The sequence below is a fragment of the Serinus canaria genome, chromosome 2 (assembly GCF_022539315.1).
Source record: "Serinus canaria isolate serCan28SL12 chromosome 2, serCan2020, whole genome shotgun sequence".
NCBI lineage: Eukaryota > Metazoa > Chordata > Aves > Passeriformes > Fringillidae > Serinus > Serinus canaria.
Window position 1 is genome coordinate 104,735,448 of NC_066315.1, and position 14,426 is coordinate 104,749,873.

A 14,426-nucleotide genomic window follows, 5' to 3' on the forward strand; every position below is an offset into this window, starting at 1 on the left:
TTCTGCTTGATGTCAAAGACAGGAGGCTTGTTGTGCATTGTTTTCCCCTGCAGATGACTGACATAGGCAGTGTCCATCACCATCACAGCCATCTGTTATGCTCTTGCCCTTCCTGAAATTTGCCAAAGTGGTGGCATGCAGGGGAGAAGTCAGCTGTTGTGCTCACAAAGTGGAGTTGTGGCCTGCCCTGGCATTTCTCTTCGCTCCCTCATCTTCCATTTGCTGGTTTCTGTTGCATTTGGAGCCAAGAAGCTCAAATTACCTTCACTTCCCCAATCTGAGTTTTAAAACTTACCTCTTCCAGTTGGCTGCCTCCTCAGAAATAGGCAAACCAGTTCTGCCAAAGAGCCAGTGCTGGAGGCTGTAAATGGAGGTCCTAGGTAATCTATGGCTTTTATCCCAGGCTCCTGTAACTCCATCAGGAATATGGTCATCATGGCCTTTATTTCAGTCATTAGAGTGGTTATAGCCCAAACCCAGTTTGCCACAGATCTTTGTGCTTTGGGCATGAGAGCTCTGGGAGCCTGGTGTTCTGCCTTGCTTGGCTCTCCTGTGAGCTTAAACAACAACATAACATTTCAAGAAAAAAACAAGAGCTTTTTTCCTTATTTCCCCCAGGATAAATGGCCTTCCATGAAACCCATCTGAAAATTTCCAGGAGGTCCTGTGGATTTTAATCCATCACTCCCTATAGACCCAGAGTTTTTCTTCTGAGAGCAGCTATGGAGGTTTTCTGTCTGCTTTGCTTCTCTCCTGCCTTCCCCCACATCCTCCATTTTCCCTCCTGTATTATTACCTTAAACAATGCCTTTTTGGAAAGCATACCCTTTTGAGAGGTGCTTTGTTAAAAAGCAAAACAAAAACACAAACCCAACAGCAAATAACAAACTTCCCCGAAATTCCCACAGAAACAAACAAGACAGCTTTGAAACTGTAAAGCACTGGCACATGGTGGGTGCCACTGAGCCCAGATGTTACAGCCCTAGCAAACCACAGTTGCCCTCCAGTTGCCCTGCTGACTTATTTTTCAACTTCCACTTGATGCTCTTCCATCGAGCCCCAAGGTTTCCAGGCTCAAGTACCAACATCCACAGAGACCCAAGTGGGAGCAGAAACAGTGCTCCCTCTGCTCCTTCCCTCCCTCCCTCACTGCTTCCATGTCTTGGCATCCAAAAGGGTTCCTGAGGGACTTGGGAAAGGTACATTAGGCACTATGTGCTCCTAAGTGGGTGCACAAAGGAAAGCTCAGAAAGGCCCTGCTGAGCTGGAGCAGCTGGCACCTATGAGGACTGAGGGATTTTTTTTCTGTAAACCAGGAGCTGCTGTTCTTCCTCCCTCAACCCTCACGACCTCCCTGGGAAAAAACAGAGTAGGTGCCCCACCTGCATAGTGCCACATGCCCTTAGCTAATCCTCAAACCTTTTTGCAGGCAGAGAACAGCTGAGCTCTTCCATTCCGGGCAGGAACCTGGAACTCCCTCTCTCCCTGTGTCTTGACTACCAGATAAGTATTTTGTGGTGGGTGCATCCAAATAACCACGCCAGGAAAAAGTGTCCTCTTTGCACTGCTCAGTGTTCGTGAAGAGCAGAGAGATGAGGGGCAGGGGAAAAACAACCCCCATGTAGTTGTTTCTCATTTCCTTTTAAAATTGTTCATGACCCTAATGTTATAATCTCATCAACTGTTTGGAGACTGTGTTTATAATCTAACTTTTGGAAGGACCTTAAGACTACTGGATTCATTATATTACTGCTTCTAGAGGAATTTCTGTATTTTAAAGCTGTCCTCTGGGCTCAGGGCTGTATAAAGTGTTCACACACTTTCATTGTGTTCAGTTAGTACAAATATGTATTGGGGTATTTTTATGTCCTGCCACATCTGTGGTGTTGATATCACAGGACTGATTTCTCCTGCCAGATACTCCTGGGCAGAGCAGCTTGTGTGAATATCCCACAGCACACACAATTTGTGTGGAGGGAATTGAGTGTGACCTTCTTTGCATTGTCCTACTAATGACCCCTTCTGTAATCAGGCAGAAATCTTGCTCCTGAAGAGTGGGAGGTATGACTGCTTCCACGCTGGTCTGTTCCTGGGCCCCCTCTGCACAGACATTGCCAACAGTAACAAGTTGCTCTGAGTTATGTGCAGTGCTTCAGTGATGTGGACCAGTTATTTATTAGAGAGGGAGCTGAGACATCAGCAAAGGGCAAAAGAGTGAATAAAAGAAAAATCCCCAATCAAATGAAATGAAGCTGCCTCGTCAGGCAGGCTTCTTGCAAAACTGCTCTCTCTTCTGGATCACACCTTCTTTATCTAATGGGGGGGATCACATGCAGAGTTTTGAAAGTAAACCCCTTAAAATAAAGGAATGTCCCCAAAGGCTGTGGATAAAGGTGACAGAGTTGGACTAAACTGCATTTCCAGAGGTGGCAAATCAGTGATTTATTGCTTCATTAGTCACAGTTTCCTAAGCACAAACCTGTCTGTGATACTGATTGCCTTGCTCAGAGGCACCTTTTGAAGATATATGATAAAGATAAGGGACCTCCTCCCATGCACTTGGAAAGAAAAGGCAGCTCCAAAAGAGTGAGGGCTCTGTCTGGTAAAAGCCAGACCAATGGAGGTCACTGAAACAGCATTCATTGCCAAGAAAGTCCTGTGTTTGCTTTGACTTGGAAAAGAAACTTCCAAGTTTAACACCATGGGCCTATAATGTGGGCATTCCAAAAATGGGAGGAGAGGTCTTTATGGTGATTCTTTACGGCTTGGTATTCCAACAATTCTTTAATGCTGATGTGCAAAAGTGATGCCATTAGACTACAGTCTGCAAACATAATTAAGTTTCACCCTCATCAACTGAATTCAGTTTGCCCAGCCTAGGTTTCTTGTTCTTTTTCTTCCCTTCAGTTACTTAATGGTCACCCATATCAATACTCAGTACATTTTCCTGGTGCAGAGCCCTGAAGGGCTGGAGGTGCTCTGAAGAGGACACTGTCAGCTCCTGGGAAGCAAAGGACTTCACAGTCAGAATGGGATGTGACAGCAACATGACCCAGACCCGGAAAGATCTGGAGCAGAAGAACTGGTAGGAAGAGGTGTTGATGCAACCTCCAGTGCAAAAATGCAGGCTATGTTGAATAAGGGCTCTCGCTTCCTGGGCCTCTGACTCCTCACCAGAGAGGCTTGTGCTTGCCTGATGCACCAGAGAAGTTAAACGTGGTTTTCAGCAAGTGTGGCACCTGTCCTTGGGAACAGAGACCCAGGGAACTGGTGCTGTTTGCTAAAGTTATCCTTCCAAAATCCCACAGCACATTGGGGAAGTGACTTTCCCCACGCTTTTTCCATGAAGAGAGAGAACTAAAGTAGACAGTTACATTTATAAATAGATGGTGATCTGTGAATTCTACTGGGGAAAACATAAATCTGACTTTAATGAGGACTACAATCCAGATTTGGGTCTACCTAATCACTGAGTTGTATCTTCAGGATAAAGGTTTGAAATAAAAAAGGAGATTGGCTTGGTTCAGGTCAGATCAGCTTCTTCCCAACAAAAGCATTGTGACAATACTCTGGGAATCAGTGAGGCTTTCAGTTTTGAGCTTCAGAGGGGCTGAGGGCTGTACCTGCAGGGGTTTGCTGCCAAGACTGCAAGGCCATGTGTTTCTCACCTGTTGGCCAGCTGTATGCAAGGCAGGGGTTGTGTATGCCTTCCACAGGAACAGTCACTGGCAGACCTCTTATTTGTGAAATTGTTCATTCTGTAAAAATAGAAATACATTTTTAAAAATTTGCTTTTTTAAAAATTATGGACTTCTGAAATTCTGGATTAACTTTCTTTTCCTCTTTCCTTTTTTTTTCCCATTATCTTTTTTGTTGATTAGTGTAATAAGTGGACCCTCTTGATTTCCCTCCTTTTGCCTCTTCCTGATATTTCAACATTTCTTCAGCTTTGGAGGCTTACCAACCAGTTAAAGCAAAACTAGGTGGATCCTGGATATGTTTCACTCACTAAGAAATGTCTGGGGAGGAGGGCAGAAAACTTTTCCAAGTGATTTAGGACAGCTCCCAAAATCAGATGAAAATAAAATCTAGTGAGACTTGAAAACTAAAAACAACATTGAAGGTCTAGCTTGCCTGAGATAGTACTTCTGTTATTTGGCCACCTAGAGCAGCAATGCTTAAGATGCTTTTCACCACCTTGCAAGCATGTGGTGAAAATTTATGGGAAGCTGCAGCATTTCCAGTCTGACATAATGGACATTAATGCTTTTTTTATAGACATCAGTAACAATGTGTCTAGATCCACCCAAAACCCTAAAGCCAAATCAGCTTCAAGTTGGAAAAGAGGAATTTAATTTTTCCTCACTTTCACTGCTGGGACAGACAGCCTTCCTCCCTTATGAGGTAATTTAATTTTCACATTATGCTTTATGGGATATCCTTTATTTACCTAATGTTTTCCTGTCAAGTCTTTTCAGACCATGAATCTTGTATATTTTATATACACAAAGGTGACTTTTCCTTCCTTTAATGACCATGGCTTATCAGTGCAGGCAACCGATACTGGACTCATAAATATGTCACTCTAGGGTTTGCTGCAGCCCCTTCTCTGCCCTAGGACTGCTCCTTGCTGCTCGCTCCTCCCTTCAGCTGCTGCATATCCCTGGTCTGCTCAGCCCCTCGGTGCTGTTGGGCTCACCATTGGCTGGTATAAATAAATCCCTGATCCAAGCTATAGGTGAAAATCATTGTGAAAGGAGAACCCAGAGGAATGCAATACAAGGTCAGCGGAGCCAGCGCCTTCCGACTCCAATTAAACATTTCCTGCAAGTCGGTGCCAATTGTGCATCTTGCAAGAACATTTGAAAGCGGGAGCTTGAACTCTCGGGGACCCTCTCGCCTCGAAACCTGTTTCCTGTTTAACAAGATTGAACGAGTACAACCCAACATGCGCCATCAGCAACAAAAGTCATTGTGAAGGGCCCCAATGTGCAAAGGTTTCCTCTCGGCCCCATCAGGCAGTCACAGGGTGGCTGCAGTGCCGTGGTGCTGAGCCCTGGTGCCACAGGACTGGAGAAGGCTCAGCCCTTTTGCTGAGAGAGCTGGAAGGAAAGAGGAAAAAGTCAGCCTTTTCAAAATGGGTCAAAGCTTGTTGGGTGAAAGCTTTGAGAGCTGGTTGTGCTGTCCCGGGAGTTTTCTACAGAGGACAGAATAACACCTGCTCTGTGCTCTCTGCCTCTTCAGCGTAAAACACAGCCTTGCTGTGGTGCAAGCCTGATGCATGATGCCTTGAAGATATCACTGCAGTCAAAGACATCACTGTGGGGCCTGCAACAAGCTATAGCCCAGGCCGAGCTCCCTGTCCAGGCAAAAGAGATGCCAAAAGCAGAGATCAGCCAACACCAGCTTTTGATTGTGCAATCAAATATGGGGAGAGTGGGCATGAGAGCCCCGAAATTTACAGAGTCCTTCTGGTTGAAAATGCAAGGGAAACACTGAAAACCTGTTAACAGTGGCCAGGCACTGAGAGCACAGTACTGCTTCCCAGAGGGCTGTACAGTGGTAGGAGGCATCTACAGATGTGTGTGTACATATGTATATGTATATATTATATATATATATATATATATATATATATACCATTTTTATATGTAAGATAACTATGAATGCAAAACGTGTGTGCCTATTTGTCTACATGCATCCAAGTGTTCTACATTTCTGTGCACTATGCACATAACTCACACTAGAAACTGTTGTAGCACACTCTCTGCATCTCTCTGTATCTCCCTGGTTCAAAAAGCCTGGGACTTGGGATGAACCCTCTGGTGCTCCCGAGGTAACAATACCAGTAACAGGAGCAACAATTCCATCAGTTTACTGAAAACCATAGTGTCATCCTACACCAGAAAATACATATCTGACTAAAATTTCCTGGTGCATAGCCCATGTCTTGCCTCTCACCTGCAATCCTCTACTCTTTCCACCTGTGCCATCCCTGCAGTAGCCAACAACCAGGGCAAGGTCTGCTAGCAAAGGGAGGACATGGGTGGAAAAGATCCAAAGAAATGAAGTGGAACCTAATGTGATGCACAAAGCTCTGTCCTCTATGTTGCTCACACACTGAAAATGGCATTTCAGCCATGGATGTTAAAATTAAATCTTTAAGGAGGTCATGAGCTTGATATATAAGATTAATTTAAAACAATTTTTTCATTGTTATGGAGGAGGAAAAGCCTGGGAATTTGATATGGGCTCCTTGGCTAAGTGCTAAGTAGGTCATCCTTTGTTTGAAATCTGTCACTATGGGATATAATTCAAGTTCAGGAAGGACAGCACTTTGCTGAGAGAAGTCTCCTAGATATTTTCCCAAACTCCTTAGACAGGAGCCAAATCTTCCCTCTCTGCCTGCTGCAGCACATAGCGTCAAAATAGTGAGCCCTTTCTTCAAAGGGAGGTCTGCACAAGGTCCTCACCACCCAAAGCAGAGATGTGCTGGTGCCCTGCCTTGTGACTGAGGAGTGGACAACCCGCCACATCCTCTGGGTTGGTCTTCTTTCCTCTGCAAACTGCCCATGACTCTTCACCACCCTGCTTGAGGCAGCTCCCATGCACCACATGCCGAGATCAGCCTCTCTTGGGCCTGTGTCATGAGACATCTTTCTTCATTGACCTCAGCTGCCTCCAAAATAATCCTTGGAGTGAAAGCAAGACATTGTATGATGCTCTGTGGACTTCAGCAAGGCTATCCATTCCCACTGTCTTATCACAGCACAGGGGCAGAAGCTCAATATTCTAGGACCTTGGGATCTGGCACAGCAAGTGAGAGTTTTGGGCACTTCTCCAGCAGAGGAGTGTTCAGGGGGAAGACAAGACTCCACTTTTGAAATCTACAGCTTAGCCATGCAGCTTGGAGGAGACTTTACAAAGTGCCCATGGGCAAAGCGGAGGCACAGGGCAAGATGGAACTTTGTCCTTTAAAGGGCTCTGATTCACAGTATGATAGACATGACAGACATGCTTAGGGCACCATTAAATCAGGACAGCTCCTGCAAGCTGAGGCTGAGGGGGCTCACTTGGTGTTAGATGAGGGAAGGAGCTCCCAGCCTGAGGGGCCTGGTGCCTCACTAGGGAATGTACTGACAATGCAGAGGAAAGAAAGCTGCAATGTATTTCCCTCTTACAGGTGGGAAGCTGAGGCAGGCTATGATCTTGTTCTCCAAGACTGTGACTTGGATTTATATGAGGTCTCTGGAGCACAGCTGGGCATTAAAATCAGAAATTATGTCTTACGTCAGTGCTCAGGAGGAGCAGGAGGGGATGAGTTGACTGGCAAACATTTCCAGACAGACGGTGGAGAGGATTAGTACAAAAGAGGATGCAGATTTTGGCTGTTCAGCTGCCAGCAGAAAGGAGGGGAAGCACGGCTAGGCAGCTGGTGAGAAACAGGTGCAGAGAAGGTTTCCTGATAACCACGCTGTCATCCTGCTTTGAACCCTCAGCTCCTCAGTAAATCTTCCCTCTTGGAACTCTCTCATCAAAGTTTCATTTCCTCACGTTCCTAAAATAGTTCTTGATAAGCAGCTTGTCATGCTGGTAAAGCCCTTTTGGTTACTTTTCTAGAAATCTATTTTCATGTTTTCTCACTGGGCTTCAGCTGCTTGCATTCCCATGCAGGAAAAAAAAATAAAACCATTGGTGAAAATAAAGTGCAGCCAAGGCTTAACACAACAAGAAGGTGAAGTGTTTATGTCTAGTAGCACAGAAGGACCTTGTCTGTCAACTGAATTTCCAAGCAGTGGCATAACTCCTAATCAGAGGGACAGGGGAAAGAAAATATGAAAAAATAAATTTTTTTAGCATGTAAAATGTATGCAGGAAGTACATACTTTTGCACTTTCAGTGGCTTTTTGTGGGCATCTTGTCTTCACAGTCAGTGAGAGAGGGAATAAAGCAGAGGTGGTCAAGCTGCAGTTTTCAAGGCCCAAGGGGAGCCCTTGGGCAAGGCAAAGGCTCTTGCCATGCTCAGCTCAGAGAGACACTGGTGCTGTGCTGGCACGGGGCTCCTGGGCAATCCCAGGTGCTGGGGCAAGAAAACTGGCAGAGTGGATTTGGTCTAACATGACTAAATGACACTTTAACCAGTCCACATCCAAATCATCCCCATCCCAAAAGAAAGTAGTGGGGAGTGCCTGTTATCCCCAAACAATGAACTTCTGCCAGAACTCCTCCCTCAGTGTTCTCATGCCCATGGCGTTGTGTTGTCCCATGGCTCTCATCTGGAAAAGATTTTGACACATATAAAAGCTTGCCTGGGGGAAAGTTGGCCATCCTGCTTTGTAGGGCAGGAGTTTTCAAAGACTCATAACACTGTGGGAACCCAGGACTATTACAGGAATGGGCAACTGAAGGGAATTAAAAAGATTCTGGGTGGGGAAGCACTTGGTTGTACGTGGTCTTTTCAGGTCAACTAGCTACCATTCCTTGAGGCAAGTGCAAAAGTCTCTGTACAAAAAACTAAAATAAGAGAAAGAGAGGTGATTTTATTGGCATGGCACCAAGAAAAAGGATAAAGATTTTGATCTGGAATGATTGGGATGCGTTATGGTAGAAGAGTCTGATGAGAGCTTCCAGGGAAAGACTCAGTTCCCTTTGTTTGAGCTCAGACAAAAGTTTTGCAGCTTCCGAGGATTAGGAAAACAGGTATCAAAACCTGTTGTTTTTTCTTCTGGGTGATTCTTAGCTGATTTTGAACATCTAACAACAAATGAAATATCTAATGCCAAATCTGTGTTCATCATTAGAGAATTTATTTCCACATGATGTGCCAGGACTATTTCGTAGGGTGAGAAAGGCAGAATGAAAATCATGCTTGAAGTGACCTGCTCTCAATAACCCTTCTTTTACATCCTCAGCAATGTGGAAAAAAAACCTGGGCACTAGGTGTTGTATTGATGCTGGTAAGTGCTGTCTGGAGCCCTCAGAACAATTTATCCAGCCTGTCAACTGGTCTTGGTAGGCTTTTTTTCCCCCCTGAGAACCTATTGGCATCCCAGATGAGCTATTCTGGTGTTGCAGCCACATTCACCATTTTTTTTCAGGACTCCTTTTTCCTGGACACAGAGTTGCTAGGAAGAAGCTGCCACTTTTCCAAAGGATCGACATTTCCAGTGCTGATTCCCCAACCATTCCACCTTTTCTCACAGGTGACAGGCAAGGGACGCGTGTGTGTACACATGCAGCAGGTCTGCAGCAACTCGGTGTCTCCAGGAAGCACAGGAGGCACAGTGCCTGGCTGTGGGTCTCACAGCTCACTCAGGGGAGGCAGTGCCCAGACCTCTGCTCATACTGCAGGACAATTCAGGACTTTTCTGAATGGAGACATGGAAACAATCACAAGTTTTAACAATATTCCTAAATAGATAGGTCATCGCAGTGTATCTCCCCCACGAGCAAGCAGCATATTTCTGTTTGATTTTCATGTATTTCTTCCCACTCAAGTCTGACACAAACAGAAAACACTGCCCCCAGCTTTGCCCAGAGGTGACCTCTGGGCAATACAGCCTCAGAAGTACCCAAACTGCACACACCCTAAACACAGACACACATTTTTCTAGAGTCAAGAAGCCTTTTGTGTGGGTTTGCAGCAACTTACAGGCATTTGGGAGGGAATCAACCAGGAACCAACACAGTAATTCCTCTCCTGTACATCAGATGTTAACAACATAGGCCAGTACCCTGCTTTACCCTCTGTACTAAGACAATTGTCCTGTAAGCAAAAAAAAAAAAAAAAGCCTTGCTTCCCTGGGATCCAAGAGATCCACCATCCTGCAGATTGTACTAGAAAATCACATTCATTTGGCCTGGCTACAAACTCTGGATCAAATCACTGTCTCGTGTGGGTTAATGGTAGCTTCTCATTGTTACTCAGAATTTCTCTTTGAGTCCCAAAGCAGCACAAGAAGGCTGCATCCCAAAACGCTCATATGAGTGATATTTAGGTTATCTTAGAATTTAAATATTTCAATATGGAGTATTTTAACATCAGTCCTGTATAATTTTCCAATTTACCAAAGATGGGTTCCCTAGTGGTGCGAGGGGCTCCTCTCTGGTGCCTGACCATAAAGAATATTTGTTCCCACTAGTCTTAACCATAATAATTTCAGCAAATTGATTTTAAACAGTGGACCAGGAAGGCCTGCAGAAAAGAATCACTTTTTTGTCTATATTCCACATATTAAACATCTAGAATGAAGAAAATTGAGAGTCATCAAAGCACAATTTCCAAACAGACTTGCGTCATTAAAAAGACATTTGGCTTCGTAGTTCAAGGTTAAGTTTGTTCCCAGAAGATGAGGTAATTTAGTAAAATAATAAAGCTCCCATTAAACAAACCCTGTAATAGAACTGAGCCTTAGTGGCTGCAAAGGAAGGAAACTGTAACTTCTGTCAAAGCACAGAGATGAGATTAGCACTAATAAAGCATTCTTCACAAAGCAGAGTGATAGTAGATGGGGAAAGGCACATCCAAATAGCTCTCATTTCCACAGCATTTCCCTTCAGATATGGGCTTTTTAATTAGCCATCGGAAAGAAAACTGAAAGTGTACTTTCTCCTTCTCGGTTTCTCCCTGACTATTAATCTCCGTGCTGAAAACAGTGCCACCAGCCCATCTCATTGTTATTAGCTAGTGGAGATGTAAAAGAGCCACATTCGTGGTGCTTATCGCAGCCCAGAGGTATTTCCTTTGTGTTATGAGGAGTATTTTGATTAGTTTTGGCTGTGTCTGCAGGGAAGACACAGTTTATATTTTCCACAGCTAGAATGATTTCTAGAAATATAAAGATTTGTTCCAGCACTCGCCAGTATTTGTTGGGAGGGTTTAATGATTGAAAGAGTTTCATTGTTGTGCCACAGTCTTTCCTTTTTTAACTCCTCTTGGCTTCATGACTAAGTTTGAGGCAAAACATTGATAGTGGATTGTTCCTGGAGTAGGTTGCTGATTTTTAATGAATCATTTGTTTGCGGAATGCAGCTCCTCTCCCCTGTGACTGCCCTGTCCACTGGCAGACACAGATAATCTCACATTTGAAGGGCCACAGAGGGGCTCTCTTGGGAAGGATCTTAGAGTGAAAAAAGGATCCAAATCCTTATTTCATTAGGTCTTGACATCATTTAAAGTGTTTAACCTCCTTTTAGGAGCACAGGAGATGGCAATTCTCCAGTTTTCTCTGGTGGATCCCATACCTTCCCTATGTCAACGGAGACAAAATATTCCATTTCTCTTTGCAGCATCCTAGTTTGTATATTTGAAGTCCATTACCTGAAGACTCACCTACTTTCCCCTCCATTTCATTCCAGCCAATGCAGCAGGTGGGACCTGGGGCCACGCAGCAGTTTGAGGTGGTTGCCACTGGCAGATGCTCTCAGTCCTGCTTGTGCTCCATGCTCCCCCAGAGCCAACTCTGTTTGGAATTGCTGCTTTGATGACTCTCAATTTTCTTCATTCTGCATGTTTAATATGTGGAATATACACAAAAAAAGTAATTCTCTTCTGCAGGGGGAGCCAGGCATGGCACTTTGCTGGGCAGGAGCTGCTCTGCCCACCCCATTTCCCACACACAGCCCAGGGTACATACACAGGCAGATGAGCAGTCACAGCACACTTGCTTTCCAGTAAGAAAAGCTCCCTGATAAATCTGGTCATAGCAACCCAGGATGGCACAGCTCGGTGGTTCCCTGTGACTTCTTACCACATGGAGGTGAAAGGGAGGAGTAATGTGTTCCTTCCTTTCCCTGCAGGAAGATGAGGTGGCTGGGCTGACAGCCCCCAGGTAAGAGCCATGACAGCATCCAAAAGGAAATTTGCAGCAAACACGGCTGCTCACTTGTTTCTCAAGTCTCATCAAAGGGAGACAAGAAGAAAAATTACAGTGCTTCCCAGGTGTGCAGGTTTTGCTTGAGGGAACTGATGGGAAATGTAACCCACTTTTGGGTATAACAGGAGTAACACACACTTACACTTTCCTTCTTGAGGTTGCTAATTTTGCATGACTACTTCAGCTGAGGAAACCAGATTTTAAAAAATCAAGTGCTGGCAAAATTCCCGTTGACTCAAGGAAACTCAGAACTGCATTCTTCTTTGGTTTATCTTTTGTTTCACTCACAAACCTGAAGCAAGCAGAAGGTTTAGGAGTGCTAATTTGCAATCATTAGAAGTCCCTAAATAATTTAATGATGATCTCTATTTTTTTGCATGTGGAAAATTTAAAAAACAAAACAAAACAACAACCAAAAAAAGAAAAAAAAAAGAAAGAAAAAAACTGAAACAAAACCCCAAAAACAAAACCCAAAAAGCCACACCAGGGTAACAATGGAAAATGGCCCCCTGATTCATGGATTCCTGTCACTTCAGACATTTCCTACTCTGACAGACTAGGAATATAGCTCCAGAGGAAGGATCGGGGTGCACTTCACTGTGAGTTTGTTTTCTGTCACTGTTGTTAAGCTGTTAAGCTAAAAAAGTGCTTTTACTCTCCACAGTTGCTGTTACCCTAAACCAGGCAGGTCAGAGTTTTGCCTGCTTTGGCTAATGCTGAGCAGACCCAGCTTTACTCTCTCAGTTGAGCCATTGCAAGTGGCATCTCACAAGTGGTAACAGCTACACAGGAGCATCAGAGAGGAAACATTCTGCACCTCAGGGCTGGGTAGGCAAATGTCAGCACCCAGGACTGGCACCCAGGAACTCAGACTCTGGGTACCTGAAGCACCCTGCTTCTCTTGGCCTCTCTTCATCTCCAGTCTCAATAGGGCAAGAGCAATATTCCTCACATTGGGGCACTGAGATACAGTGAGCTAACTCTGTATTTATGGAAGGTCTGGAGCAGATTCCTTCCACTGTTGTAGCATGTGCCTCGGAAGAGCCTTTGTCTACTGCAGAAATCTCCCTGCACCCTACAATCAAGGGAGCAATAAAAAAGGTATCTAAAATATGTGGCAACAGTGCATAGTCAGCAGTGCTGAGATCATAACAAGGTCTTCAGGGAGCAAAACAAGCTTCCCACCCTGGAAAAATTCCTGAACCCAGTTTCCCAAAATGCCGTGGCAAAACATAATTGTCATGGCTCTTTCTATCTCTAGCATCTGTCATTGAAATGGCCTGAATGAAGCTGTTATTTGGAGTGTGTAGCTCATCCAAAGCCTCTATCAATGAAACCACTTAATTGCTTTCTTTGAGATATTATGCAGTTGGCTTTTCTGTTGTAGTTTTCCTTGTTAAGGTGATAATCTTGAGACTCACTGTCATGAGGGAGGCTTCTCTTTCCTGCCAGCCATAACCGTAATCCACTCACTCCTGGGTCTGTGCTGGCTCCTGCAGATGGGAAGGCACCTCCTGGCTTTGTTGCTACCTTCAGGAACACATCAGAAACTATTGGATTCAAATGAGGGTAGTGAGGTAAGGCCCCTAAGAGAAGTGTGGGATGGAGGTAATGGTAGATCAAATTTCTTATGCACTTCATTAATATTGACTCATTTATTGGATAACTATTTGGGAAGTATTGCTGCTGCTTGATTTCAAGTGGAGTGCTGCCTGTGGAATCCTTTGTAAATTCAAGCCTTCCCAGAGGCTACCAGACCCGAGCCATCCTGCCACAAAATCTGATGGAGGAGCCCTGTTCACAAGGGTGGGGTTCCACCCATCCCTCTCACTTGCTGCAAAGCAGGTGCTTTAAGCTCTGTGAATGTAAAAATTGTGTTCCTGAATGAGGGTTGGCATGAACAAGCTCCCTTAAAATCCTAAAAAATTGGTTGTGACGCTGATTCCATTTTTTAGATTCTCTGTCCAACAAAGGACTGCAAAAATTCAGGAGCTTGCTTCAATTAACACTGGAGGAATTTAGATTCCGAGGTTTTTAACATGCTGGGGACAATAACCAGCCTTTTTGGAGGAGGTTTCTGTAAGTGCCTGCTGCTGGCAGCTCTCAGGGATGGGATGTGTGGTGAGGGAGGTCTTTGGGGGTGCAGTGCAGCATTTCTCTTCCTACTGCAGATGTTTTGGGTCTCCCTTTCTCCATGCTCTACTCTCTTTCTCTTTTTACCTTCTTTCCTTCTGGCTCCTCTCCTCCTCACCAGGCATTGGGGCTGTGTAGCACCCTCCACAATCCATAAGAAGCACTTATATCAGGTTATAAGTATCTAGCAAAGGGTGTTTAGGTGGGCAGTCAAGCTGAAACACAGCTTTTGGAGGAGATGTGCTGCTTTGGTTTGTTCTGAATTTTATGGCAGATCACGAAGTCTGCTCCATCATGGCTGCTTCCCCATGGCCAGGCAGCTCCAGCAAGCCAAAGGGAGTGGCAGTTTTACTTGTAAAGCCACACAAGCAGCCTTCATCTTTTGCTCTGTCAAAGTTTGCTGCCTTTGCCAGCTAC

At 44.8% G+C, this 14,426-nt stretch overlaps 1 long non-coding RNA gene across 2 annotated transcripts in view; it reads right to left on the minus strand.

Moving 5' to 3' along the window:
* LOC108961468 (uncharacterized) overlaps positions 1 to 14,426 on the minus strand; it is a 42,887-nt gene that overhangs the window by 14,801 nt on the left and 13,660 nt on the right. For both annotated transcript variants that reach the window (XR_003945945.2, XR_001989781.3), the window contains exon 2: positions 3,669 to 3,758. This is a non-coding gene — a long non-coding RNA (uncharacterized LOC108961468). The remainder of the gene's footprint in view (positions 1 to 3,668; positions 3,759 to 14,426) is intronic.